Raw genomic sequence first — 27467 nt, 5'->3', positions numbered from 1 at the left:
GCAAGGATTCTCAGGCTCCAGGTGCTTCAGTGCGGCCAGGTCTCCACAGTTTGTATTTTCCTATTGGGCTGTCTGAGTTCAAGGCAAGGGTGGTTATTATCCTCCTGCTTCAGGGCTTCAGTAAATTGTTAAAGACATTTTCTCCCAGGCATATTCAAATGAATCTGGGGCACTGTTGTAGTGGCTCCTCACATGGTACCTTCCAAAGGCAGCCTGCCCAACTCAATAACATCGCAGAGGATTCCTGATCTGCCGTCTCCCCCTATTCAAGTGCTGCGAAGAAGCAATGCTTAACCCCAGATTCTGTCATATGGACCCACAGCCCAGTCAGAGAAGATGTTATTGCTTCAAGTGTACAACTGTCAGGATAAGCACCAGGCACACACGGAAGATGCCTCAGCTTTTCTGCCATAATAAAAGTATAGAGTCCATGCACTGCCTAAGTGCTTCACTTTTAAAGTTAATCCTCTCAAAAACCTATGAGGATGTTCTATTATTGGCCCCATTTTGCAGATGTGGAACCTGAGGTCCAGGTTGACTGATGTTCCCAAGCCCATGTTGCTGGTAATGTTGAAACAAGAGTTTATGTCTGACAGAGCTCAATTAATTATAAAATAACAGTAATCCCACAGCTATTTGGGGCTGGACAAATAGCCAGTGGGAGTCAAAGAAAAGTGTATTTTTTCCTATCACCTTTACAGAGCCCTTGGGGCAGGGTAAGGACTATGGAGAGGATTTAAACAGGGAACTCCCAACCCAGGCAAAATGAGTCAGAGAACTATTTACTAATGAAGGTCTAAAAAGGAGCTATTTTGAATTCAAAAATAAATTTCTACCAAAAACTCCTTTCAGAATACATGTAAAATAGAACTGGTTATAGAGAAGAAAGGGAAGACAGAGAGAGGCAGAGCCAACACCAAATCTTCATTTCTAGGTCTTTATTATTCTTCATAGCAATGCCCATTATGCTATTCTCTTTTATCTCTGTTCCTCTCATAAGAAAACTGAAGTTCAGGGAGGTTAAGAGACCAAAGCCAGGTCACACAGCAGAAGCCATATCTATGTGTATGTTGAAGTTTATATCTAGATGTCCCTCCAAAGCCTCAGGTGCTCATAGGTGGGGCTTTGGGGCGATGATTAGATTATGGGAGTGTGATAGTGGACCAGCCCACTGGTGAGCTTATACCTAAGTGTGGTGTTGGGAAGTAAGGCATGGTAGGAAGAGGCGGGTCACTGGGCACATGGTCTGGAAGGGTCTGTCTCCCTCCCTTCTCGCTTGATTGCTGACTGCTTCCTGCTACCATGCCTAGAGCTATCCTGCCCTGGAACAAGCAGACTATGGACTGAAACCTTTACAAACTGTGAGCCAAAGTAAACTTCTCCTCATTTACTTGGTGGGTATCAGGTATTGTGTCTCAATGAGTAGAAAATAGCTAAGACAGCGCAAATCTGAAAAATTGCTGCACCTCTGTGAGGTGGGAGCTGGAGCAAGCTGGAAAACCCACTTGGCACAATATTTCACAGATCGTAAAACACCAAGGCTAACCAGCCGAGCAAGATGTTTCCTAAAAAGCGAAGACATGTACAGAACAGAGAACACAGAACCCAGACCTCTGCGGAAGTACAGCTCTTGAGCACTCTTCACAGGACCAAACAAAAAGCGCTATTTCCAACCCTTCATTTCAATCTTATGCTATTCACTGAACCAATCAGAAAGCACTATGTGTTCCCAATTTGTTTACATCTGAGCAGGACCAAGCAAAATGCACTGTTCCTGATCCTTCATTTACATCTGGGATGTTCGTAGGAGCACTGTCCCAATGCCACACTCATATGAGGTGGGGCCAGCCAGGTACAATGGACACTTGACTTACAAACTCAATTCGTTCCCAAGGGCTGGTTGCCCCTCAAGTTGTCCATTGAAGGTTCAGGCTCCTCTACACGGCCTTCAAAGTCTCTCTCCTGTATACAGGCAGATCTCAGTGTCCTTAGAGAGACACTGGCCCAGAATTTCTCAGTTAACCCCATACAGGAAACGATGTTGGAATGTTCCTTCCAGAACTCTTGAAGGGTTAAATCTGTATTTGAGACCATCTGGAAGCACAAGCAGCCGGCATTCATGTCATAACTCAAAACTTTGGTTATAAGTTTAAACTAAAATTGCAGTTATAACCCAAGTTGTTGGGCCAGGGATATAGCTCAGTGTCATAAGCTCCTGCCTGGCAAGTGCAAGGTCCTGAGTTCAATTCCTGGCACCAAAAACAAAACAAAAAAATATATTCAGGCTGAGGATATACCTCAGTGGTGCAGCACTTACCTGGCAAGCATGAGGTCATGAGTTTGATTGCCCGTGCAAAAACAAACAAAAAAAGAATACCAAGTTGTTTATATGTCAGGCCAGTCATAACTTCAAGGTCCATGGTATTTTGAATACTAAAGTTCCCTTTCCTTTTATCTTTGGAGCAGCTGTGGGCCTTCACCAGCTCGCTCCCACCCTGTAGGAGTGCACTTTCTTTCTCCTCCAGTAAATCTACACCCTTGACACCTTTGCTGTGTATTTTTTCAAGTTCTTCATTCAAGACAGTAAGATCCTTGAAAGAAACCCCCAGGGTCCCATTCCAGTAACACACATTCTGTCTAGCACCCAGCACTGCCAATCGTGGAACGCCGCTGCCACACGACCGAGGGACAGACAACCTTGCAGGACCTGGGAGTCAGAGAGAACTCTGTGCTGCATCTCAGGTTATAAGCTCTGCCTCCCTCCTTCTCCTCTTCATCTTCTTGCCCAACCCCAGCTGCTTCCACTTAGCAAGCCCAAGATTCATTGCTGCTAGCGTGCGGGCCTGAGCTCAGCTCTCAGGGGACCACATTCGAGGAGCTTGGTGACTCAGGGCCTCCACCATGAATTCCTATTAAGCACTCTAGATTTAATAGCTGCTATTAATACAAATTATGCTTCATTAAGCATGGAGCTATGGAGAATGGGCTTGGAGGCTCCAGTTCAATACAGGGCTGAAGGACAAACCGAACAGCTATTTTTACTCTGGGCAATGTCAGTAGGGAGAAAGCAGCCTGACACGGCATGCGCCTACCGCTGCTGCTGCAAAGTGAGTTTTTCACACTCGCAAATAAACATCCCTCATTCTCAGCAGACAGGGCGTGATGAAGGTAAACCTTTTCCATCCATGAGAGGTGGGAGCACTCAGAACATTTTGTCCTGCACAACTTTTTCCTACAAAACCTGAGAATGCAAAAAGAGGAAGAAACTATCAGTAGGTCCCTTTGCAGGATTTCTGCTAGAGCTCACGCTGCAGGCATGAGGAAGGTTGGGTCTCAGGGCTGGCCACCCCACCAGTACCTCACTGTCACTTGTACATTGTGTGACACCAGAGACAGCTCAAGAGTAGGCACAAATCACAACTGTAGTATTCTTCTGCACCAGAGCTCAGCAAGCCCTTTCTACGAAAAGCCAGAACATATACTATAAGCTTCCTGGGCTCTGAAATCTCTGCAATGACTGTTTCACTCTTCACTGGACGCAAAAGCAGACCTAGGCTGCACATAAAGGAATATATGTGACTATGTGCCAATAAGACTTTATTTACAAAAACTGGATGTGGACCACATTGGCCCACACTGTCATTTCGCCCTTTTGTCTGATTTGATCTTTTTGCCCTAGCATAGATGTCTTTCCAATGATTGCATCCTTAGTCTTTTATCAGTATCCTTACAATTGTATTTTATTTCTCTACAAAGTTATAACCATGGTATTCATTTTCTAAAAAGGCACAGTTCCACACACCTGTAATCCCAGCACTCTGAGAAGCTTAAATAGTAGGATCACAAGTTGGAGCCCATCCCAGGCAACTTAGAAACTTAGAAAGACTCTCTCAAAAAAAAACCTAGAAAGAGATGGGATATAGCTCAATACAAAAGCCCTGGGTTCAATTCTCAGTGCCACTAAGTAAATAAGTAAATCTTATATATGTGATTCCAGTGTAGGATTATGCCATTATAATAATCTGGATGGGCTGGGCTTACTTACTAAAGCCGCACTGTGCTCAACCGAGCTGGTATCATACTTACAGGGTGGGTATTTATACTCAACACTTATGCTGAGAAACAGCTTACAAACTTTTATACATAAATGTCCTACTTTTCTGGTTTTATTTGGTGTAGGAATGTGACAATGGGTACTCTCAGTGGGTTCTGCTAAGGAAGTGCCAGAGTTTATCCACTATAGCATGTTAGGTATTTATTCACTCCAACTCCTCTCTTGCCCTCGATTGCTTGTGATTATTACTTGGGCCAATGGGATTGCTAGAGTACATTAAGGGAGAAGAAACTTGAAATAAGAGGGTTAGGCTTGTTTTCCACCATAAATATACCAAGTATGATGGCAGAGCTCCTTTTAAGAGTATGTGGGGAGCAGGTTTTTATAATCCATCAATAAAAAGCATTTTAAGAAAGAAAGCTTGAATGAGATTATTAGGAAAAGGAAGAGAAGAAGAAGAAGGAGAAAAAGGAGAAGAAGGAGAAAAGGAGAAGGAGAAAATGAAGAAGAAAGAAGAAGAAGAAGGAGAAGAAGGAGAAGGAGAAAAGGAGAAGAAGGAGAAAAGGAAGAAGGAAGAAGAAGAAGAAGAAGAAGAAGAAGAAGAAGAAGAAGAAGAAGAAGAAGAAGAAGAAGAAGAAGAAGAAGAAGAAGAACAAGACGAACAAGAAGAACAAGAACAAGACGAACAAGAAGAACAAGAACAAGAAGAAGAAGGAGGAGGAGGAGGAGGAAGAGGAAGAGGAGGAGGAAGTGGAGGGGGGAGGGGGAGGAGGAGGAGGTGGGCTGGGAAAGGGGATAAAGGGAGGAACAGAGGAAGAGGGAAGAAAGGAAGGAGAAGGAAAAGCAAAAGAAGGAGGAGAAGGAGAAGAAGAAAAGGTCACTAGGCCAGATACAAAATCATTCATACTATCCTACCGGGTAGTAAAACCATAATTGGAGGTGGAGGGATGGGGCCATTTACTCTTAAACAGAATTAGAAATTAACGTGTAGCTTTACATTGTCTGGGCTCTACTACATAGTAAATAGCAAGGTCAAACACAGGTACCCTCTCATAGATAATTAATCTCTGTTGTAGGCTGTTAACCATTAAAAGGACATTTACCTACATGTTTGCTTTAAGTAATTTTTTCAGTTCTCTGAAGGCTAAGGTTACACACCAATCACTGAGAATATTCTGGAGGTTGTAAAGGAAAATCAGTTCCCTGAATATGAGTGCTTGGAAACATCTTGGGTGCAGCGCACCTATTGAACAATTCACCAGTGTGGGCACTCAGTGTAAATGACCACATTTGCTGCCCCCTACTGCTTCAGCTATTGCAGCAGGTGGCAGGGGCAGATTGGGCAGAAACCCTGCAATGAACAGAGGCACAGCCTATTCTTCTAATGTGGAAATTTTTCTGGACTGGCTAGGACTGACAGTAACTATAGCATCCACAGCTCTGCTTGAGTTCCCTGACACTGAGGCCTCCAGGGAGCTCCGAGCATGTCCAAATGGGTTATGATCAGCAGGCAAGGGATTTAATTGACCTTGCTATGTGCAGCCAGATGTCACTAAAGCAAATGATGCTACACCCCAAAACTTTTGTAAAGATGCATATGTTGACAACTATTTAGTTTTTCCTTAGCGTGCAATACGTTCTTTGGATGCCTACACATTCTGTCCTTTCCTATTAAAAAGGAGTAGTCGGGCACACATGAGCTTGGATGCCATACACAAGTAAAGTTAAATGCGTTTAGAATTATATTGGTACATGGATATAAGAACCAGAACAGATATAAAGGATGCCACACAGAGCTTCTCTGATCTCCCAGAGCTTTGCAAGCAGGCGTAAGTTTCTTCACTCAAAAGCCTGCAGACTAAGAATTGGTCAACTTGTATTGCAAAGGGTCAGATGGTAAACATTTTGGGTTGCAAGCCATGTAATCTCTGTTGCAACTATTCAGTTCTGGCATGAAAGTAGCAGTAGAAAATATGTAAATGAATGTGGCCATGTTTCAATCATTTACAAGAACAAGTAATACCCTAAATTTGGCTCATGGGCCATGTTGTTCCCTACCCTGCTCTAGACTATAGCAGTCTCTCTAAACCAACATGACAAAGACCCTCCTCCCCATGGTTGAACAATTTCCATATGTGCCCTTTCTACAGCCCTGGATCACTTATACTTTTAAACCTAAGTGAAGTAATGTTTTGTTTTTCCCAACATCTGCTGTGAGCCTCCTCCTGTACATGCAATTAGCACAACAGTCCCCTCTTTTTGGCAGCAGCTGAGCTGCTACACACAGTACTAGTTCTCTAAAAGTGCCTAGAGACATGTAGAGGCTGAGAGACCATGTTCTTGCTACAGGAAACAGAGCTGTAACAGCTTTGAGCTCAACTTATTGGAAGGAAAACAAGCCTGCAGCTGATGGTTTGAAAGGCCGCATTCTTAGGTGAAGGGTGAGGAGATCGGGTGTGGCATAGGGACGTGCACAGAGGAGATCAGGGGCTGAGACAGTCTTTGACCAGCCTCAAACCAGGCCAGTAGCCCACAAAGATATGGACGTGAAGGTGGAAGTGGTCAGAGGCTGAGATAGGACCTGAGCAAGTGGCCGGAAGAAGCTGAACGGATATAAATGTGGACCCTAGACTGGGGCTGGGGACACCGACGTGGCAGTTGCAGAAAAAAGTCACAAGCTAGAGCCCTTTTCTAGGGGACCAGCGGCTGATGAGAGGCTGGGAGAGACCTCGCAATGTAGGCTCAGGTGGCCCTCCTAGAAGCTGCCCTCTGATGCCTGTAAGGAAAACTTCATTGCTAAATACATAAAAACTAACAGTTTCTCTCTGGAAAAAAAAAAAAAAAAAAGCAGAAAGAAAAAGATTCTAAAATAAAGCATTTGGGATTTTTTTGTTTTGTTTTTTGTACCAGGAATCAAACTTAGGACCTTGTGCTTGCCAGGCAGGTGCTATGCCACTGAGCTACATCCCCAGCCCTGAATTAAACTCCTGAAAAAAACTGCTAGTAAACAAACTGTATAGAACCGTTCTTTTCCTTTAGAACAAAGAGGGGAAAATGGGTTCTGAAAACCAAGGCTTTGAAAGAGGGCTTTGAAACAACCCCATCTCTATTCTAAACTGATCCAGCCAGCCTAGAAAAGCCAATAATGAACAAATAGTTGCAGTTAAAGCAAAATGTATTATTTGCTTGCTGTTATACCTTCTCTGTAAAATATCCCACCCAACACCCCTTCTTCCTTCCATGCTTTATTAGATAGACATAAAGATTCCATCCATCAAGCAAAAAGGCTTTGTGGGTCAAGGTGGCAATACCTCACTCCCATTATTTCCAAGGATTAAATCAAGCTCCAGTTAATTAATATAAAGAATAACCTAGACTAAACATTGGAACTGTCTACAATTGCTATAGTAGTAATGCTAATTCAAATTTTATCAAACAAAAATTCATGCTGTGGAGATTGATTTTTAAATATCACAAGGAAAGTATATCCAGGCTACCAAATCTGCCCAGGTACCCAATCCCTGCCCAATATTAAAAAGCTTAATGTGCTGGTACAGCTGCTAATGTTGACTGTATACCTTTTTGAGAATGCTTACTTATGCCTTATTGCTTTGCACTTTGCCAGTGCCTCACATCCCCAGATGGGTTGGAAAAAGTGGCCTTTTCCTTAGCCCTCTGGGCTACTTCCTTCAGGACAGGTAAGCTTTCCGTAATTGTTTGGGCTTAGTCCCTTACCCGTTATATGAATCATATCCTATAATTTAGAACAATAATAAATGAATCAAGAGAGTACTATAAAGGCATCATTTGAAGCCCCCATTTTTCTCCAATCTGAGCACATAGTAATAACAAGCAGAGTATAAAAAGAAACTGATACTACCACAGCCAAGTTCAACATTAAGACGACTGTGTCTGTGGATACAAAATGGTAGAGAAATCAAAATTGCTGAGTAAATCCTGGAACTGCTATCTTGCAAGCTCTCAGGCTGAGAAGTCTGAGAATTTTGTTTCAACAGCATGCTTAGGAAATGCGTGTGTCGAATGCCAGGTAAAAGACCCTCATCTGAACCTTCTAGAGAAAGTTTTCTCCCAGAGAGGAAAGTACTTTGTGGCAAAATCTTTCCTTTTATGCCTACCTCTCGGCCAATGACAGGATACCTGAAGCTGAGGCAGCCTCTTGCAACTGTGTAGGGAAAGGTCTGTTCTACTTCCCTGGGATTCTGACATTGTTGGACCCCTCAGTGAGCCCTGGAACATTCAGCTTCTATATCCTGGAAGTAAATAATAAAACCACGGTTGGTTAGGTTTCCTCTTACATAAGTAAAATGTATCCTGAAGTAAAATGAAATACTGTGTATGTTTAAATAAAGAAGTAAGTCCTCCCTTTTAAAAAAGCCTGCAAACCAAAATTCCAAAGCACACTAGAAAATCACATGCCAGGAAAGACAAAAAAACAAGTTAATAAATAATCAAACAGGACTATACTCTAGACAATAGTAAAATTATAGACAATGTGAGAGTAACTTTAAGTAATGTAAGAATATCAGCAAAAAGGACAGAAATTTGGAGATGTACAAGCAGAAATTAAAATAGCAATAAGCTATTGAAAACAGATTACAAATTCTGAAATTAAATATAGAAAAAGCTCAACTGATGATATAGACTGTATATACAGTCTGGCCACAGGACAACATTGACTCAGAAGAAATGACCCAGAAGACAGGTATACTGGAGATAAAATTATCAAAAAGAGCAGCTAAGGGACATGGAAAATAATGAGGAAGCATTTCCTGAAGAGATGAAAATAAAATACTTTTTAAGACTTAAGACAGACTTAAAGTCTCATATTAAAAGTTTGCTCTGAGCACATAAAAGATAAATAAAATTGATCCAAAATTTGACATGTTGTAGTCAAAAGGACAAAGAGAAAAATCTGAAAAAGTATCTATACAAACAAGATAAAAGCCGGCTAACTAAATGAGATGTGGGAATGAGATAGCCCTGGGGTAGAGCTGGGCCCCTCCCTCCTCCTCCCTCCCTTCAGGACTCCAGTCTCAGCAGTGTCTTTCCTAGCATCCTCTCAAATCTTGATCCTGCCTGTAGTTTCCTGTTCCTGCTATCACCCTCTTCTTCACATATTCTTCCAAATTCAAAATTCACTCCCAGTTGGGCATAGGGATGCACGCCTGCAATCCCAGCACCTGGGAGGCTGAGGCAGGAAGATCTCGTTGCAAGTTCAAGACCAGCCTGGGCTACAAAGTAAGCTCAAAGCCAGCCTGAACTGCATAGTAAGACCCTGTCTCAAAAAGCCAAAAAGTAGTTGAAAACAATTCAGTCCCCGTCTCATCTCAAATTTTATAAGCACAACCCCTCTGATTCATCTACATCTCAACCATTCTCCTTCCAAATTATCATCTTTCTTTTATTTATACTTCTACTATCTTTCCAAATAGGGTTTGTGGCGCCTTTGAAATCTGTACAGCACAGACAAAACAGAGGAATGGATTAGCAATCATTAGAAAATGACCTTGAAGACAGAATTCCTAAAAGTGCATGTCACACACTTTTATTTCACTAAGGTCAGGTGGTTTGATAGGTTATTCCAAGTGACCAAAACTAAAAAAGAAATATATTCAGTGAAATACTGGTAGTTTCCATTACTTAGAAGCACACTGGCTGATGAGAAGCATCATTTTTCTGTATGAAAGTCAAGGAGGCAGGATTTTGTTGTAAGTTCTTTCTTGCTTCCACCATAAGTACCATTTCTATGGCACCAAAGCAGGATAGGCAGGATGAGAAGCTTGACTAGCTAGGGGCCTGTTGAGGTGTCTGAAGGACTTTGGCTGGAAAACGGAGCCTGATTTCACTACGTGGATTCCCCCACCAAGCAGGCAGCAGGTGACCAAGGTAGACAATTTACCTAAATATGCATGTTTTATAAATATTCATTATGTGCATGGTTCTTCATATGCAGTGCAGTCCCTGTAGCTCCTTTAAAGCTCTGTTTCATTCCCATTATTTTTCTCCTTTGCCTATTTTGAGCATTTTAAGGATGCTTCAGCCAGGTCCTCCAAGGGCACATCAATTGGATTTGACTGAAATCTTAGAGAACAAAGACGGAAACAAATCTAAAGAAAACAAGACACAGGAGATGTCTCAAAGAATAAAAATTACATAAAAGACCAAGCTGTCTAATTTTAAAATGTTGCATATAAATATTTAAGCATATATATCACTAGATAAAACATATATAAAAGAAATTTGATTAAATATTTCCAAATGTGACAATAGCTCTAAACATAAGTGAAGTGTTACACTGAAAGAAACATTTCTCAAGCTATTACTAATAAAAGCAAGTTAAGAACAACCATTCTAGAGGAAAACACTTAATTCTCTCTATGATTAATGACATTACAAAATTACTAACATATGCAGAGTCAAGCAAAAGTGTGAAGTCATATATATAGTAAGAAAAGCTCATCCAGAAAACTCTACTTACTGGATAAGGATGCCAAAGGTAAGAGTAGTTGCTTCATATCCCTAACATCTAAGGAATTGGCCAGCACTAGAAGCTCCACCTCCAGCCCCTCAGCACAGATTCCCAGCCCTGATCTTGCACAGAACCATCTGAAACTATTCATGGGGACATAGATGGGATTCTGAGCCCTAGTAACGGATCCAGACTGTCCTTCTCCAGACAGGCACTTTTCCCATTTAATATCCGAACTAACAAATAAATGTTTCTCTGACTTACAGTACATAAGTCAAGACATCTTGTCCTTTTTCCAACCGTTACTAGGAGACCTGTAACCGGATGAAATCTTCATTCACTAAATCTGAAGTTTTTGTGATGTCTTCAGCTTTTGTACATTGAACCCAAGGCCAGTACTGATTAAGGAAGTTATTCCAAGTGAGAATAAATGACACCTATTGCAACCATTTCCTTGAAAGCAATTTGATTAGATCTGCAAAATTCAAAAGATGGGTTAACAGTTGTATTTTCTTATTTCTTTTGAATTTTGGTAGGTTGTGTTTCAGTTCCTCTGAATACTATGAAATGCGATCACCAAAGGTGGGACAGCTGATCGCAACCCAGAACATCACTGCTGCAGACTCCAAAACAAGCCCAGGCCCTCTGGGTATGACCCAGCTTGTAGTGCTGGTGGCTGTGAGACTGCCCACTACATTCCTCCTTCAACCCCACGCAACGCAACATGGAGGGAGGCGTTGTCCCATTGGAAGAAGAGAAAGGTGGTAGGGAGGGCTATGGCCAGTTTTTCCTTGGTGAGGCTCAGTGCCAGGCAGAATGCCAGAAGCCTGACTCTAAGCCACTGAATGTGGACAATGCACCTGGGCCTGCCTCTGCCGGAGGTAAAGACTTGAGGGGATGGGTACCCTTTGTAGTCGCTCCCTCAGTCAATCCTAAACAACACATCAACTGAAAATTTGGGACAAACTTGTGCTGGACACTCCCTAGCAATGAAACAGTGATGAACTGTGAGCGAGCAACAAACTTGGACTTAAAATACTACCAAGCTTACATAGTGGCAGTGATGACAGGCTCAGAGAAAGCAGACATCTGTTTAGAATTTCTAGCAGGACAGGCACAAACAAAGGCACATTGCAAAGCTAGAATAAATACTTAATCCTTCAGTGTACAGATGTCATTATGACATTGGGCATCAAGAACTTTCAGGCAACTATGACCTCATCTAACAAACAAAATAAGGCACTAGACATCAACCATGTAGCAATGAGTATGACCAAATCCAAGAATTTAAAATAAATGTTTTAAGAAGCTCAATGAACTTAAAAAAAATATAGAGAAACAATTTAGTACTTTGCTAGAACAATTTAACAGAGAGATCAAGATAAGTTTTAAAAAATCAAAGAGACATTTTGAAGGCAGCTGTGGTGGCACTCACCTGCAATCCCAGCACGCGGAAGGCTGAGGCAGGAGGATCATTGCAAGTTCAAGACCAGCCTGGGCTACAAAGTGAGCTCAAGGCCAGCCTGAACTGCAGAGTGAGACTCTGACTCAAAAAGACAGAAAAAGGAGACATTATGAGCTGAAAAGTACACTAAATTAGCTGAAAAACAACATAGAGAGTATCAAGAGCAAAATAGATCAAACAGAAGAAAGGATCAGTGAGCTTGAATAGAGGATATTTGACAGCACATAGTCAAAGGTTAAAAAAGGAAAAAGAAATGAAGAGAAATAAAGAAATCTGATGGCAACTTTGGGACAGTATTGAAAGGGCAAATATTCCAGTTACTGAGGTTCAAGAGAAACTTTAAAATGCTAAAGAAGAAAGATTATTCAGAGAAACAATAGCAGAAAACACTCCAAGCCTAAAGAAAGATACAAATATCCAGTTTCAAACGGGTCAAACATACAGCAAGAGGAAATAATGGTTATAAATACATACTTGCTCAAAATCAGAGCACTTCAACACGTATATTCAATAAAAATAGTCATAAAAAGAGAATAGGATATAACACAGCAATGGTAGCAGCCTTTGACACCCACTTTCAAATTGGACAAAAATGGAAACCAATGGACAGAAAGTTAGCATGAAATATGCTCCAGGATAGATCATATTGTACGCCACAAAATAAGTCTCAACAAATTTTTTAAAATTACAATTGTATGAAGTACCCTTTTCCAACCACACAATACAAAAAAACTAGAAATGAACTACAAGAAAACTTTGGAAACTATATAAATACATAGATATTAAATAACATTCCCTTCAACAACCAATCCATCAAGGAAGAAATGAAGAAAAAACATCCAACGTTTCTTGAAACAAATGAAAATGAACACATAACATAACCAAAGCCTATGGGATAAAGGGAAAGAAGTACTGAGACACATCTGTAGCAATAAGCCCCTAAACCAAAAAAAACCGTAAGAAATATTCATATCAATAAGTGTCTATACCAAAAAAAAGCAGAAAGATCCCCCAAAATAAAATAAAATAAAACCTAGAAAAAAGTGACCTTCCTTGTCAATTTCTATTATTCTTGATTTAAAGTGTATTCTAGCTAAGGTTTTTCCTGCTTTCTTTTGGGTTACATTTACATGGAATATCTTTTTCCATTCTTCTATCTTGTAGTCTGTGCATATCTTTAGAGGTGAAATAGTTTCTTGCAAATAGTATATAGTTGAGTATTTTTTCTTTTAATCTATTTACTCACTGTCTTTTAATTGGAAAATTTATTCTATTTACTTTTCAGGAAATTATAAATAAGCTTTTACTACTATTATTTTGTTATTTGTTTTCTAGTGCTACTATAGCTCTTTTCTTTCTCCTTCTTTTATGGTCTTCTTTGGGAATAAGTCTTTCCTTAGTAAGGATTTGATTCTTGCCTATTATTTTTCATCAGTTTAGAAGACAAATCTTAACATCTAATATTTTTATTTAATGATTACTGTGAGGCTCACAAAAATTATCTTGTATTTATAACAAGCTTTCTTGAAATAACATTGGTCATAAACAATACTGGTTATAAAGGTGGAAAAAGAAAGTAAGAGTGAAAATGCTAATTTACAAACCTTATGCGTGTACTCTGTCCTCTCCAATTTTCAGTTTCTGATGATCCATTTTATATCTTTATATATTGCTTCTTAACATATTAATGTAATTGTTATTTTTGGTTTTGTCTTCATACTAAAAATACTAATGGCTTATGCACCATGTTCACAGTGCTAGAGTATGCTGAATTTGTCTGGGTAGTTGTAGTACAGGGAGTTTTATATCTTTCAATGTTTTCTTCTTATGCATTAGTGTCTCTCCTCTCAGTTTGAAGAACTCCTTTGTTGTAAGATAGTTTGGATGGTGACTTGTTCTCTCAAATTTTGTTTCTCTGGGAGTATTTTCTTCTCTCCTCCATTTCTATACAAGGGCTTGCTGCCAAGTTTTACCACCTTTATTGAACATAGTACTGGAAACTTCAGCCAGAGCAATCAGACAAGAGAAAGAAATAAAGGGCATACGAATTGGGACAGAGAGTCAATTTTTCACTGTATATAGATGGCATGATCTTATATATAACACCCTTCAAACTTGTTGTAGGGCACAAAATGAAAATAGAAAAATTAGTAGCATTTCTATATACTAATAGCAAATTATTTGAAAGGAAGAAAAGAAAGCAATCTTAGGTACAATAGCTTTTTATTTGTTTCTAAAGCTAGGAATAAATTTAACCAAAGTGGTAAAATATCTCACCACTGAAACTGTAAAACACTGATGAAATAAATTGAAGAGAGCACCAAAAATTCAAAAGGCATTCTATGTTCATGGAATGGAGGAATAAATATTGTAAAAATATCTATACTACACAAAATGAGCTACAGATTCAACTCAAACTCAATCAGAATAACACTGACATTCTTCATAGAACTAGAAAAAATTCTAGAATTTATACAGAGCCATAGAAAAGCCCTCAGGTTGAAAGCAATCTTGAGCTAAAAGAACTACAGGATGCATTACACTTCTTCACTTCAAAACATGCTACAAAACTATAGCAATAAGAAAACCAGGATATTAACATTAAAAAGATTCACCAGCCAATGAAACAAAGATAAAACCTATAAGTAAACCCACATATTTACAGCCAACACATCTTCAAAAGAGGTGTTTACAATGTGCATTGGGAACAGGACAAGATCTTAAATAAGTGAGGTTCTTCAGGAAAGTTGAGTGGCCCCCTGCAAAAGAATGAAACTAGAGCTCTATCTCTTACTAGTTTCAAAATGTATTAAATATTTAAATATAAGACATGAAACTATAAAACTACTAGAACAAAACATAGTTGAAATGCTTCAGGACATTGCAATCAGTAAAGATTTTGTGGATAAGACCCCAAAACACAGGAAACAAAAGCAAAGAGAGACAAGTGGGATTACATCAAACTGAAAAGTCTGTGCACATCAAAGGAAGCAATCAACAGAGCAAAAAGACAATCTACAGAATGAAAGAAAATATTTGCAAATTATATATCTGAGTGATTAATAATTAGAATTTGTAAGGCACTCAATAGCAAAAAAAATTCTGATTAAAATTAAGCAACAGATCCAAATAGACATTTCTTGAGGGAGAGTACACAAATGGCCAACCAATATATCAGAAAATGCTTAGCATTAATCATGAGAGAAATGCAAATCAAAATGACAATGAGATAGCATCCAACTCCAGTTAGACTGGCTACTACCAAAAAGACAAAAGATGACAAGTGCTGGTGTGGAGAAAAAGACACTCTTATACACAGATGGTGAGAATGTTAATTAGTACAGCTATTGTGGAAAACAATATGAAAGTTCCTTAAAAATTAAGAATAGAGCTACTATATGATCCAGCACATATATGCTGGGTATATATCCATAGAAAATAAAGTCTTATGTCAAAGAAACATCTGTGCTCCCATGTGTACTGCAGCACTATTTACAGTGGGTAAAGAAAATTATTCACAATGGAAAATGAAACACAGCTATTCATATATATATTTATATTTTGTACTCCTTCTTTCTTTTTTCTTCTTTCCCTCATCCCAGATGTTCCTTCCTTTGAGCAATTTCTTTCCCTTTCCTATCATCTATTGTATGTTTTGAGTTTTACCTAGTCTTTCAGGTTCCTACACCAAGGAGACACTATGATGTTTACCATCTGGGTCCGACTTATTTCACTTATGAGTATGGTCTCTAGTTATGTTCTGATCAATTATGCGTGCTTGTGTCTGGTGGTCTGAGCAAGTGATTTGAAGGTAACAATATGCGATGGAAATACAATGGTGAACTCCTACCATCTTGTCTAGTGAAACTCTGCATTATCTCTACTGTTTTATCAAAGAATTATTTTCTTATTCCCTATAATGGTTTGAGCAATCTTTCATTCTTACATCTGGTAATCTGAGCAATGTAGTTGAGGATAGCGATATGCAATGTAACAACCACTGTTGATTTGTATTATTTTGTCTTGAGACCCTGTATCACTTTCAATGTTCTTGCTTTGATTTGTTTATGTTTGTGATACTGGTATGCTGCTACTGTTCTATTTCTTTGTTTCTCATTTACTACTCTCTTTAAAATGAAAAAAAAAGAAAATGAAACAGTTATTTGCAATAACATAGAGTTGGAGGTCATTACATTAAGAGAAACAAAGCACAGAAAGACAAGTACCTCATAATCTTACTGGTTTGGAATCTAAAAAGGATGACCCCATGGAAGGTGAAAGTAGAATGATATTGATGAGAAGTTGGGGCCAGCAGACGGAAGGGAAGGATGTGGAAATCTCAGCCAACGGGTTCTCCTCTGTAGGAGAAACAAGTCCTGCTGCTACTTTGTACAGTAGGGTAACTAGAGGTGATGATAATGCATTGAAAAACTATAGAAGAATTTCTAGTATTTTCACCCTAAAAATTTAAAGAGATGGAGGTGTTTATCATGATTTATACATTATATAAGGTATACACCTATAGCAAAACATCACATGATAATATGGAAATCAGTACAATTTTATGCTTTCATGCATCTGTTATTAATACATTTAATTTCAAATTATTAAAAGAAGCCCAGTTTCATCTGTCAAAATAGCTAGCGGTTACATATATTATTGAGCAAGATGGTTTAAAGTAGCATGTCATCCAAAAATCTGACACAATGTGCCAGATCATAGAAGTTGGCCTACAGCAAAATTCCTTTTTGGTACTTAGTTTTTTCTTTAAAAAAAAAAATTATATAGGCTAGATGTTGCAACCTTGTGAGCCCAGAATAACTTACGACGTGTTTAGTTAGACCTATGCAAAATTGTTATTAATTTTAAAACTACTTGACAATGAAGATCAGAATATTTTATGCTTAGGTTCACGTTTAAATTCAGATTTCTGTCTCTCTTGGAAAATCAGGGGAGGTGGCAGTTCTGCTCGTCAAATCACGGCTGGAGCTGAGGAGCTGCTGGTATCTTTAGACCAGGAACATTCTCTGCCACGCAATTGCCCACAGCCTCTGCTTGCCCAAATGTCTGCTCCTCAGATCTCCCCCATTTTACATTACCTGCCTGGCTCCTGTAGGAGTTTGAGTTTGTGGTCTTTCATGGTAACACAAATACAGCCAAGCTAGTAGAAATCTAAAAAAGAGAAGAGAAAATGAATCGAATTCTGGCTAAGTGCTTTCCACTAAAGCCAATGTCCACTGCCTGGGTGACTTTTGACAAGTCCTATAACTTCCAGGTTCCTCACTCTTCTCCCAGGTAAAATGGGGCTAATGGTATGAATCCTGCGTGATGTTTATGAGGATTAAATTGTATAATGTTTCCTCAGCACCTGGTAGCTATTATGATGATTAGTTTATTCAGACATAAGCCATATTCCATTTGGTAAAAAAGAGCCTAAAGTCAGCTGGGGCCTAGTAGAGATGAGAAACATGCCATTGATTATGCAATATGTGCAATATATAGTCTGAGAACACATTTTTAAATATAATATTAATTCCTCACAATGATCTTGGGAAGTAGCTATTGTTATTACTCATATTTAACAGATGAAGTTGCTGAGGCTCAAGGGAGCTGCAGCCCCACTACTAACCTGAGTATTGCCTTATATCACAGCACTTGCAGATGCATTATAGTAATTGTCTGTGTCTATGCCTGCTTTTCTTCCTCAGCTGTGAGTTCCTGGAAATTAGAAACAAACTGATATCACACTGCAGCCTCGGTGGACAGAGGACTGGCTCGGCCTGCCCTGAAACTAGAATGGCCCCACGTCAGGCCTGATTTCCAGGACACTGTTGTCTATCCTCCTCAATAATGCTGATATTTTTCTTCTCATGTCCTTAAACTTCTTCTGGGCCTGCTGCTCCTCAGCAGCCAGGAGTTGGAAGTTTCACCCATGCACTGAAATGTGCATCTCAGGTTACTGAAGGGAGCTCCAATAGCAAGAAGTGTGACGTGGCCCAAGGTGCCTTCTGCAGCCCAAGCTGGCTCCCTCTCTTAACCATACTCTACCCAGGCCCTCAAATAGCCGGATACCTGACCCACCGCAAAACAACATGAGAATTTTGTGACCAACACAACACCAAACACTTCAAATTTCTAAGTAAGTTTTGCTGGAGTCTAATTTATGTACAAAAAGTGACCCATTTCAAAGCATACAATTTGAAGACTCTTGACAAACTGTGTATGATCTTGAACCCACTACACTCAAGATATAGATTATTTTCATTATCCCCAAAAATTCTTTTTAGCTCCATCCCAGCTTCCTGGGTATATGCAACCACTGATCTGCATCCTGGTTGACTCTTTCTAAAATGTCATAAAATAAAAGCATAGAGTACATAGTCTTTGGAGTCTGGGTTTTTTCACTTAAGATGATAAATTCAAGATTCATCTATATCACTACATGTATTGTTATGTTGAACCTTGTGAGTATGTGTGTGTGTGTTACTGGAGACTGAACACAGGGGCAGTGTATACCACTAGACTACATGACTAAATGATTGTTTGACTGATTGATTAATTAATTGATTGATTGACTGATTGATTTTGAGGCATGATCTCAATGAATTTCCCAAACAGACTCAAACTTGCAATCTTCCTGTCTCAGCCTCCTAGAGAACTGAAATTACAAGCATGTACTATCACACCATTTTTAATGCTAAGAAGTATTCTATTGTATCAGTATATCACAATTTACTTATCCATCACTTGTTCCTGTGTGGGTTGTTTGCAGTCTTTCTTTATGTTGAGTAAAGCTGCTTATGAACATTCATGTACAAACTTTTATCTGGAGTAAGTTTTCATTCCCCTAGGATAAGTATCTAGAATTAGAATGGCTTGAGCATATGGTAAATATATATTTAACTCTATAAGAAACCATCATATTCCAAAATGTGTATACCATTTTATTCTCCCACTAATGATGTACAAGAGTTGTTCTACATTCTCTTTAACACTTGATATTGTCAACTTTTTAAAATCTGATCATGCTAAGCGGTTTCTTGCTAAGATTCTTCTTTGAATTTCTTTTGTGATAAATAATGTTAAGCATCTTTTAACATGTTTATTTGTCATATATATGTATATATATGGTGGGTATATGTATGTGTGTATACAGATATCTATCTTCTTTAGAAAAAGAGTCTTACATATTTTCTGTGTATTTTGTAAAAATTTTTAAAATTTTTTATTTTTTGGTACCGGGAATTGAACTCATGATCTCATGCTTGCCAGGCAGACGCTGTGCCCCTGAGCTACATCCCCATCCCTTCTGTGTATTTTTTATTTGGGTTGTTTGGTTCTCAACACTAAATCTTAGAAATTATTTATGTATTCTAGATATGCTTTTAGCCAAGATATAGTTGAAATATATTTTGTCCTGAGGCTTACATTCTCATTTTTTAAGAGTTTTTAAAAGACAAAAGATTTTGGTTTCTTTAAGTCCAACATACTAAATTTTTTACTTTTTATAATTTCTGTTTTTCATGTTTCATCTAAGCAATTTTTACCAAAGCCAAAGTTATAAAGTTTTTCTCTTCTGTTTATTTGTATATGTCTTACAGGTTTAACTTTCATCTTAAAAGTTATGTTCTTCTGAGGGTTTACCCTTTGTATCTGATATGAGATTGGGATTTAAGTTCCATTTTTTTCTTTTTCAATCAACTATCTAATTGACCTAGCTACATTTGTTGAAAAGACTAGTCTTCTACACTGAATTATTATAGCACTTTTGTTAACATAGACTCAAGATTATGTATGGATCTTTTTCTAAACTCTACTCCATTGATTTATACACTATCTTTATGCCTGGTGAGTCTGGATATCAGATGCTGAAAGTTTTTCACTATTGCTCTTCTCTATAAATGGCTTCCTAGTCTGTGTTCTTTGCATTTCCAGGGGAATTGTAGAGTAAGATTCTGAATTTCACCAAAGACTGTTGTTGACTTTACTTGAGATTGCATTGACTCTATAAAGCAATTTCAGAACCGATATCCTAACAGTATTGTCTTCAAATTTGTAAACACAATATGTTACTCCATTCCTTAAATCTTTAAAATTTTTTCCCAGTAATGATTTTGGAGTATACTGAAAATATATTAAGTATATACAGATTTTTGTATTTTCCCCTAGATATGTTTTTATTTCCCTAAACAACATTATATTTCGATGCTATTTAGATCATATTTTTAACTTCAATTCTCAAGTTTTTGCTGCTAGTATATAGAAATATGATTTATTTTAGCATTCATCTATGTCTTACAAGCACAGTAATAATAGTTTTTCTATAGACTTCTTAAGATTTTTGTAGTCATAGTCAATTATGTCATTTGTGAAGATAATTTTACTTCTTCTTTCCCATCCTATGTGACTCATTTCTTTTTCCTGCCTTATTGCACTGGCTATGATTTCCATGAGTGGCCATTATTCCCTTATCTTCTAAAGTGGAGGGGAAGGGGGAGAAATAATTCAGTCTTTTACCATTGAATATGATGTTAACTGCAGGTTTTTCATAAAAGTTCTATCAAGTTGAGGAAATTCTATTTTATCCCTAGTTTCTGAGAGTTTTCATCAAGATGTGCTGTTTTGTCAAATTTTTTCTGACTTGAGTGAGATGAGCAAATTGTTTGTGTTAGTCTGGTGAGTTAAACTGACAGATTTTCAAATAATAAACCAACCTGCTGCTTTATCCAAAACTCAAATAAGACAATGGTTAAAAAAATTATAGTTTACATTACTTTTGTCCTTTATTTTCTCTAAAATGTAAGGAAGATAAAACTCAGGAAAACCATTTTTAGGTTCAGGTTTGACATAAAATCTGTCCCAGGCCTCCCTTGCCCTACGTTGCGGACAGGTTTTGGAATGCAGAAATCCCACTTCCTCTCTGTCAGTGAAGCTCACCAAGCAGGCTGAAGTCTGTTGAGCACAATACAGGGAAAATTAGTATCCAAGTGTGGGGGTGAATCATCACTTGTTTCCTTTATGTTGTTAAACTTGCCCATTCCCCCACAACTTCTACTGTTTCAGAAATAGCACCATACCCCTCTGGCTGCAGGAGCTAATAAGATGGTGGCTAGCTGGAGAGTCTGTATCTTTGTCCCCAGAGAATGCTGATTGTCCCAGAGCCCTATTTTCTGTCACATTTCTTGTGTATTTTTCTTTCCCTTTCTTCCCTGTGGGCAAGAGACTGGAGACTTACTGCAAGAGTCCCTGATAACTGGCTTTGTGAAAGGTTCCCCTAGACCTACTGTTTTATCCCAAACTAGAATAAGACAGTAGTTAAACTAATCATAGTTTACATTAACTTTGTCCTTTATTTTCTCTAAAATATAAGGAAGATAAAACTCTGGAAAATCATTTTTTAGGTTTAGGTTTTCTACTTTATAAAGTAGACCAATGATATAAGGAAATCTCCAAACATGAACCCCAAATTGCTGGTGAGCATATGAAGAAATTCTCAATGTCAATGGTAATCAGAAAAATGCACATAAAGAAAACACTACCTTTTACCCAATACTCTCTACAGTCAGAACCTTCTGGTTGTTTACCTCTCTGAGACACAAAAGCGCTGATGTCATGCTAAAATACAAAATTATCGACAAAATTAAATAATTATTACCTAGTGCCTGGAAAAGAGTAACTGGTCCTGTGAAGTCAGTCTGACAGGGATGAGTGACAGAAAGCAATGTATGTTTTGGTCCTTAAGTGCAAGAAAGCTCAAGGACAAAGAGAAACACACAATAATGTTTACTCCTGGATTGTTTGTGATAGTAAGAAAAGAAAACAACCTAGTGTTCCCTCTGTCTGGAAAAATAACTGTGGCATTTACCTATAATGGAATGATATCCTGGAGGAAGAATGAAAATTGATTCGATTTTTATGCAGCAACTTGGATAAATCTATAAAACATACTAAGTAGAAAAAGTAACAACAGAATGAGCTCTATAGCACAGAACAATTTATGTAAATTAAAACGCACACTGCATTATATATTTTTAAGAATAGACTTACCTGAATAAACATGTGGAAGGTGGAGTGCATGGATGCACATAAAATATTCTAGAATAAGCCTCTATAGAATAAGGTAACTGTTGAGGGGCTGGAAAACAAAGGGGAAAAACTGAAATAGACAAAATAGAGCTCTCACACCAAAGAACGAGTAATAATGTGTTCTGAAGCTTCTTTTAATCAAGTGAGTCTAGGTACCTGCATCACAATTATTCGCTTTTTTAACTTCCCAATTTGAAATGAAATTTCAGCCCCTGAGACAGTTGGGAAGGGGAGGGGTGCAAAACTGGGGTCCCAGATGCTTCCATGGAACCCTGTCACTGGCCAGGCCCAACAAAGCTACAAATTGTCAAACGCTACAGTTTGGGTGATTCTGTGAGCCGTTCTGACCCCAGGACCTTCTCAGACCTGTCTCTTGGTTGTTTTGTTGCTGCCGCTGCTGCTGCAGCTGCTGCTGCTGATGGTGACGATGATTATATCCTAAAAGCTTAAACACTGAAACCAAGGGACGCAAAAATCCAGCCATCTCATACTCTTTTCATTTTCAGTTCTGCCGACATCAGAGAACCCTCTCTGTGCACCTGCAGAGGTTCTGAGTTCCCCCATGCACTGCAGGAGCCAGGGAGTGGTCGGTAGCCCTCCTTCACATCTGCTGAGGCTGTTGCAATCAGTGACCCCACTTAAGTCAATTCACCATCAAGACACATCAGTGAACAAAGAGGCATGATACTGTTATAGGCAACTAAGTTAGATAAAAATATTATAGGCAGTCACATAGGGCTAGACCCTCGAAGGAGACAGTATAGAAGACAAGATGCCTTGCAACTGTGGGGAGACAGGCACCTCCGCTGAGGGCCAGACCTCAAGACAAAAGATAAAACAAATGCACCCACCCTAGTTAGAAAACAAATTCTACCTAGGTTTCCATCACTTTGGGAAAGCCAGAAAGATCCACTAACCCAGCCCATACAGGAAAAGCCCATGTTCTGTTTTCATGCCTACTTGCTCCATGACTTGTTCCCCCATTTGATCCTGATTTAATCAATTTTACTTGAGCAATTACACTCATAATCTTATTGGTTTACCATGGTTTTATCCTATCTTATGCCCACCTTGCAATTTCCCATTTTCCCCATCTTGAACCCACGTCACCTCATGGTTTTGCTCCATAAAAGTCCCTAGAAAAGGCAGGTTCCTTGGTAACCCACTTGGGTCCCCTTCTGTCTCTCTCTCTCTCGGACAGAAGCTTTCTTTCCCTCAGTAAATATATTCTGCTCTTAACCTCTGTTATTTCTAAAATTCATTCATATGTAGCAGTTTGGGAGTTTCTTTCCCCTACATCAATATTTCTCAAAGGGACTTTACGAGGAGAGCTGTTGTCTGTGCTTTGGATAGATAACTCGCTAACACCAACTCTTCTGTGTCCAACCAAGAGGGAAGAAATCTATCTATCCATCTAGTCTCCTCCCTCCCCTCCTCCCTTCATCCCTTCTTCTTTTCCTTCCTGTGCCCCCTCTTCTCTATGTATCAGTGTATTTCTATTCTGTAGCAAGGTTAAGGAAATACACAGCAAATGAATTTGCAAGCCTTACCTTTCTGTTGAGAGCAAACAAATGAAAGAATAAATAAATGCAAGAAAAAGTAAAGAAGAGTTATTTATTTAAATAGTTCATTTTCATGCTACATTTTTTTTACTCAGGTCACTCAGTTAAATATCATTGTGTAGCTAAATAATGTCTTGCCTTCAGCAAGTGGTAAGTATATTTATAAACAACATATTGTAGCATTGGAAACTATTAGTATTTTTACTGTTCTGCAGTTTTAAGAATTGGACCAAGGGCCTCACCCATACTGGCCAGTGTTCTACTACTAAACTATGTTCCAAGCCTTTTCAATGTATTTTAAAACAGGGTCTCAATAAATTTCCCAGGTTGGTCTCAAACTTGGGATCCTCCTGCCATAGCCTCCTAAATAGCTGAGATTAGATGTGTGCACTATCACACCCAGTGCCTGTCACGTGTGTGTGTGTGTGTGTGTGTGCATGTGTGTGGTACCGGGGATGGAACCTAGGGTTTTCACACTGTGCTACAGCCTCAGCCTTTTTTTTATTTTGAAACAGCATCTCACTGAGTTGCCCAGGCTGGACTTGAACTTACAGTCCTCCTGCCTCAGCCTCCCAAAGTGCTGGGGTTACAGGCCTGTGCCACAAGCCACCTGCCTATTACTATTTAATATGAATTTCTAGTGATATGTTTATAAAATAATGCATTCATCTCAAAAAGAGCGATAGGCTCTACACCGCATGCCATTTCCTTTGCAATGCCCTACTCAATCTAGATGTGGCTCTGGTTCTGTATTGTTGAAGTAAACATATTTTTTCCTCCTCCACATAATCTCCACAGAATGGGTACATTTATTCTGTGCTCTGGTAAGAAAACAGTCAACCCTGGAGAGGACATTGTTGGCTGCCCTCTCTCTCCAACATCTGCCTCTGACCACTCCACTATGTAGCTGGGCAAGGTCTGACTGAGACAGATAGACCACCCCATTCCTGATCTTGGGCCTCACCCCCTTCAGAGTAACCCACTTTCTTCACCAGACTAACTGTCCAATTAAAATTAAACTTAAGACCTGTGACAGTTTGGGAAACAGAAGCTCTCCTGCTCTGAAAGAGCAATGTGTGGAGTCAGCCTGGGAACAGCGGAACAAATAGCAGAGAACTGAAAGCAGAACCCTGGCAGACTGCACCGAAGGTCTGTGCTGTCTACCTCTGGACACATCAGCCAGGTGAGTTGCTGCTTAACCAGTTTGCTTTTTTCCTTTCCATTGCTTGGAAACCAAATGCATTCTGCCATGTTCTCCTCAAAAGTGCTAAAGATAATTGGCGAGTGAGAGGTTGAGGCAATTTATTTTATGGAAATCCTCTTCCCTATTTGTTTATCCAGCATGTAGCCTCATCTCCAGGAGCCTTCTTTGCACGTTTGTGACATATACCAACTAACAAGAACCCTTTTCCTCCCTACACCCACCTTCCTCAACTTCCAGCATCTCCCCCTCACTCAGCGTCTCTTTCCCTCATTTGTGACTCAATATAAAGACCTTAATCTGGCCATAATTTGGCTATGAGGACTATCCCTGAAGAACCTTTGTTCCCTCAAGTCCCTCCAACTGACCACACTGAGAAAGGGAGCCAGGGGTTGTACCTCCTCAACCAACAGCCATACCTGCACAGAGACAGTGAGAGGACCCAACAGTACAACATTCTCAGGACCAGTGATAGAGATGGATAGGCCATCTGTGAAGGAGCCCAGGCAGATTAACTAATTCCTGGCTGCAGCAGCCACCAGGATCTTCCTCTTGACCCTGCCTATGCTATGTCCCAAACACAGAGCTGCTTTCTGGCTGCCGTTTCTGCACAGGACTTTTCCATTAACATCACTCCAGGAGTCCTCTGTGCCCGTACCAGAAGTCTCAGTCGCCCTCCCATGTCCTATCCTAACACACCCAGCGTCATCTCACCCTCATGCCTGTCCTCGTTCTTACGCCTCTGATGTCCTCTTGCTCCATACCTCTGCTTTCTAGATTCTAGCTGTCCTCCTGAGTGGCAAAGCTTTAGGAGAAAAGACTTGAGCTCTGATAGCAGATTAATCTGGATATCATTTCTACTTAATGATAATGGAAAGAGGCTGAATTTTTTTTGAACAGGGATATCAAAATTTTAGATCTGCTTCTGTATAGCCCACTGTTCCTGCTTCCCTTCCCTCTGTAATAGGATTCATATATACCAGGAACAATGTCATGTAAAGATAACATATGTATTGCCCTGAGCAAATCATAGTCCCACTTCAACTCTAGCCCTCTAGGCTGGACCACATGGAGACATCTTTTACCTGAGAGAGAAGCAACTATACCAAAGCCCCCTAGGAGGCTTCCTTTCTAGAGCTTGATTCTCAAAGGCAGTGAAAGGTAATCCCAAGGGAAAACATCTAAAAATTTCTGCCACTGAGAGCAGAGTTTCCCATTTTGGCCTAAGCCAATGGTGGTGAAGCTATGGCAGGCATGCCACAGTGGGCACACAGATTCCTCTGTCAGCAGCCTAGCCAGGTGTATAAGTTATTTTTTTCTAATTGCATTGTTGGTGCTTCCCAAGAAATAAATGGGTTTGGGGTTGCAGTTTGGGCATTCAGTCTCTAAAAGATTTGCCATCACTGGCCTTGGCCTTGTTAAACGAAGCAATTTCCAGGCAGAAAGTATACTGACCTTAACATATAAACAAATGGGGAATGAAAGACAGAGGGGGAAGAGAGATGAAACCCCGCTGATACACTGAGCCTTACAACTCTGAATCAGAAAAGACCACCAGCCTCTTCTGTTCTTACTCCCTCCTTGATCAAGTAGGCCCCCAAGCTTGACCTTCAGATGAGCATAGGACACTGGAACCACCCAGGGCCTTTTAGCATCAAATCCTTCCAAAAAAGTAATATATCATGTGAATTTAATTTACAAAAGCAGAATGAAAAACAAAAACCTTCCAGCCCAGTGATTTTTACCACATAAGGACCCAAGGCAAAAGCCACCTAAGATTTTATAGAACTATTTCAATATTCTGAATGCTTACCATGGCTGTATACATAATGATTTTGCTCAAATATTTCTCCTAGCTATCAGTCAGAATCTGCATCAAGTGGAATAGAAATTTCCTTGGAAACTCTGGGTCTACATTTTAAAGGTAACATTATGTAATATAACAACCATTGTTAATGTCTTATCACCTTGTTTTGAAACTCTGTATCATTTTTATCATTCTCTGTGCTGTTTTGTTTATGTATTTGTTTTTGTTATTTTGGTTTTCCTTCTTTTCTCTTTAAAATGAAAACCAAAATTTATATGTATATACAAGGATAGCTTGGATAGGTGTATTGCTGATGTCTGTGGTTTATTGAAAGGAACAGTCAATGCTTAAAATTTTCTTTTTTCTTGACCAATTTCACATGCTTGAATCTGGTAATCAGAATGACTGATCTGAAGACAACAATATGCAGTATAAGAACCATTGTTGAACTCCTGCCATCTTGTGTGGTGAAGCTCTGCATCATTTACATTTTTTTTATTACTTGTTACTGTCCTTGATTGTTTGATCAATCTTACATTCTTACTTCTGGTGGACTGAGCAACTTCATTGAAAATAACAGTAGGTAATGTAGCAACCATTGTTAATTCCTATCATTTTGTTTTGAGGTCATGTATTGTTTTTGTGTTGTTTTGATTTTGTCTTCATTGCAGTTTTGTTAGTTTTTTTTAATCTTTAAAATTAAAAAAACAGGGGCTGGGGATTTAGCTCAGCGGCAGAAGCGCCTGCCTGGCAAGCGCAAGGTCGTGAGTTCGGTTCCCGGTACCGGAGAAAAACCAAAAAA

The sequence above is a fragment of the Chinchilla lanigera genome, unplaced genomic scaffold (genome assembly GCF_000276665.1).
Source record: "Chinchilla lanigera isolate Chin_1 unplaced genomic scaffold, ChiLan1.0 scaffold00107, whole genome shotgun sequence".
NCBI classification, from domain to species: domain Eukaryota; kingdom Metazoa; phylum Chordata; class Mammalia; order Rodentia; family Chinchillidae; genus Chinchilla; species Chinchilla lanigera.
This window is presented reverse-complemented; position numbering follows the sequence as displayed.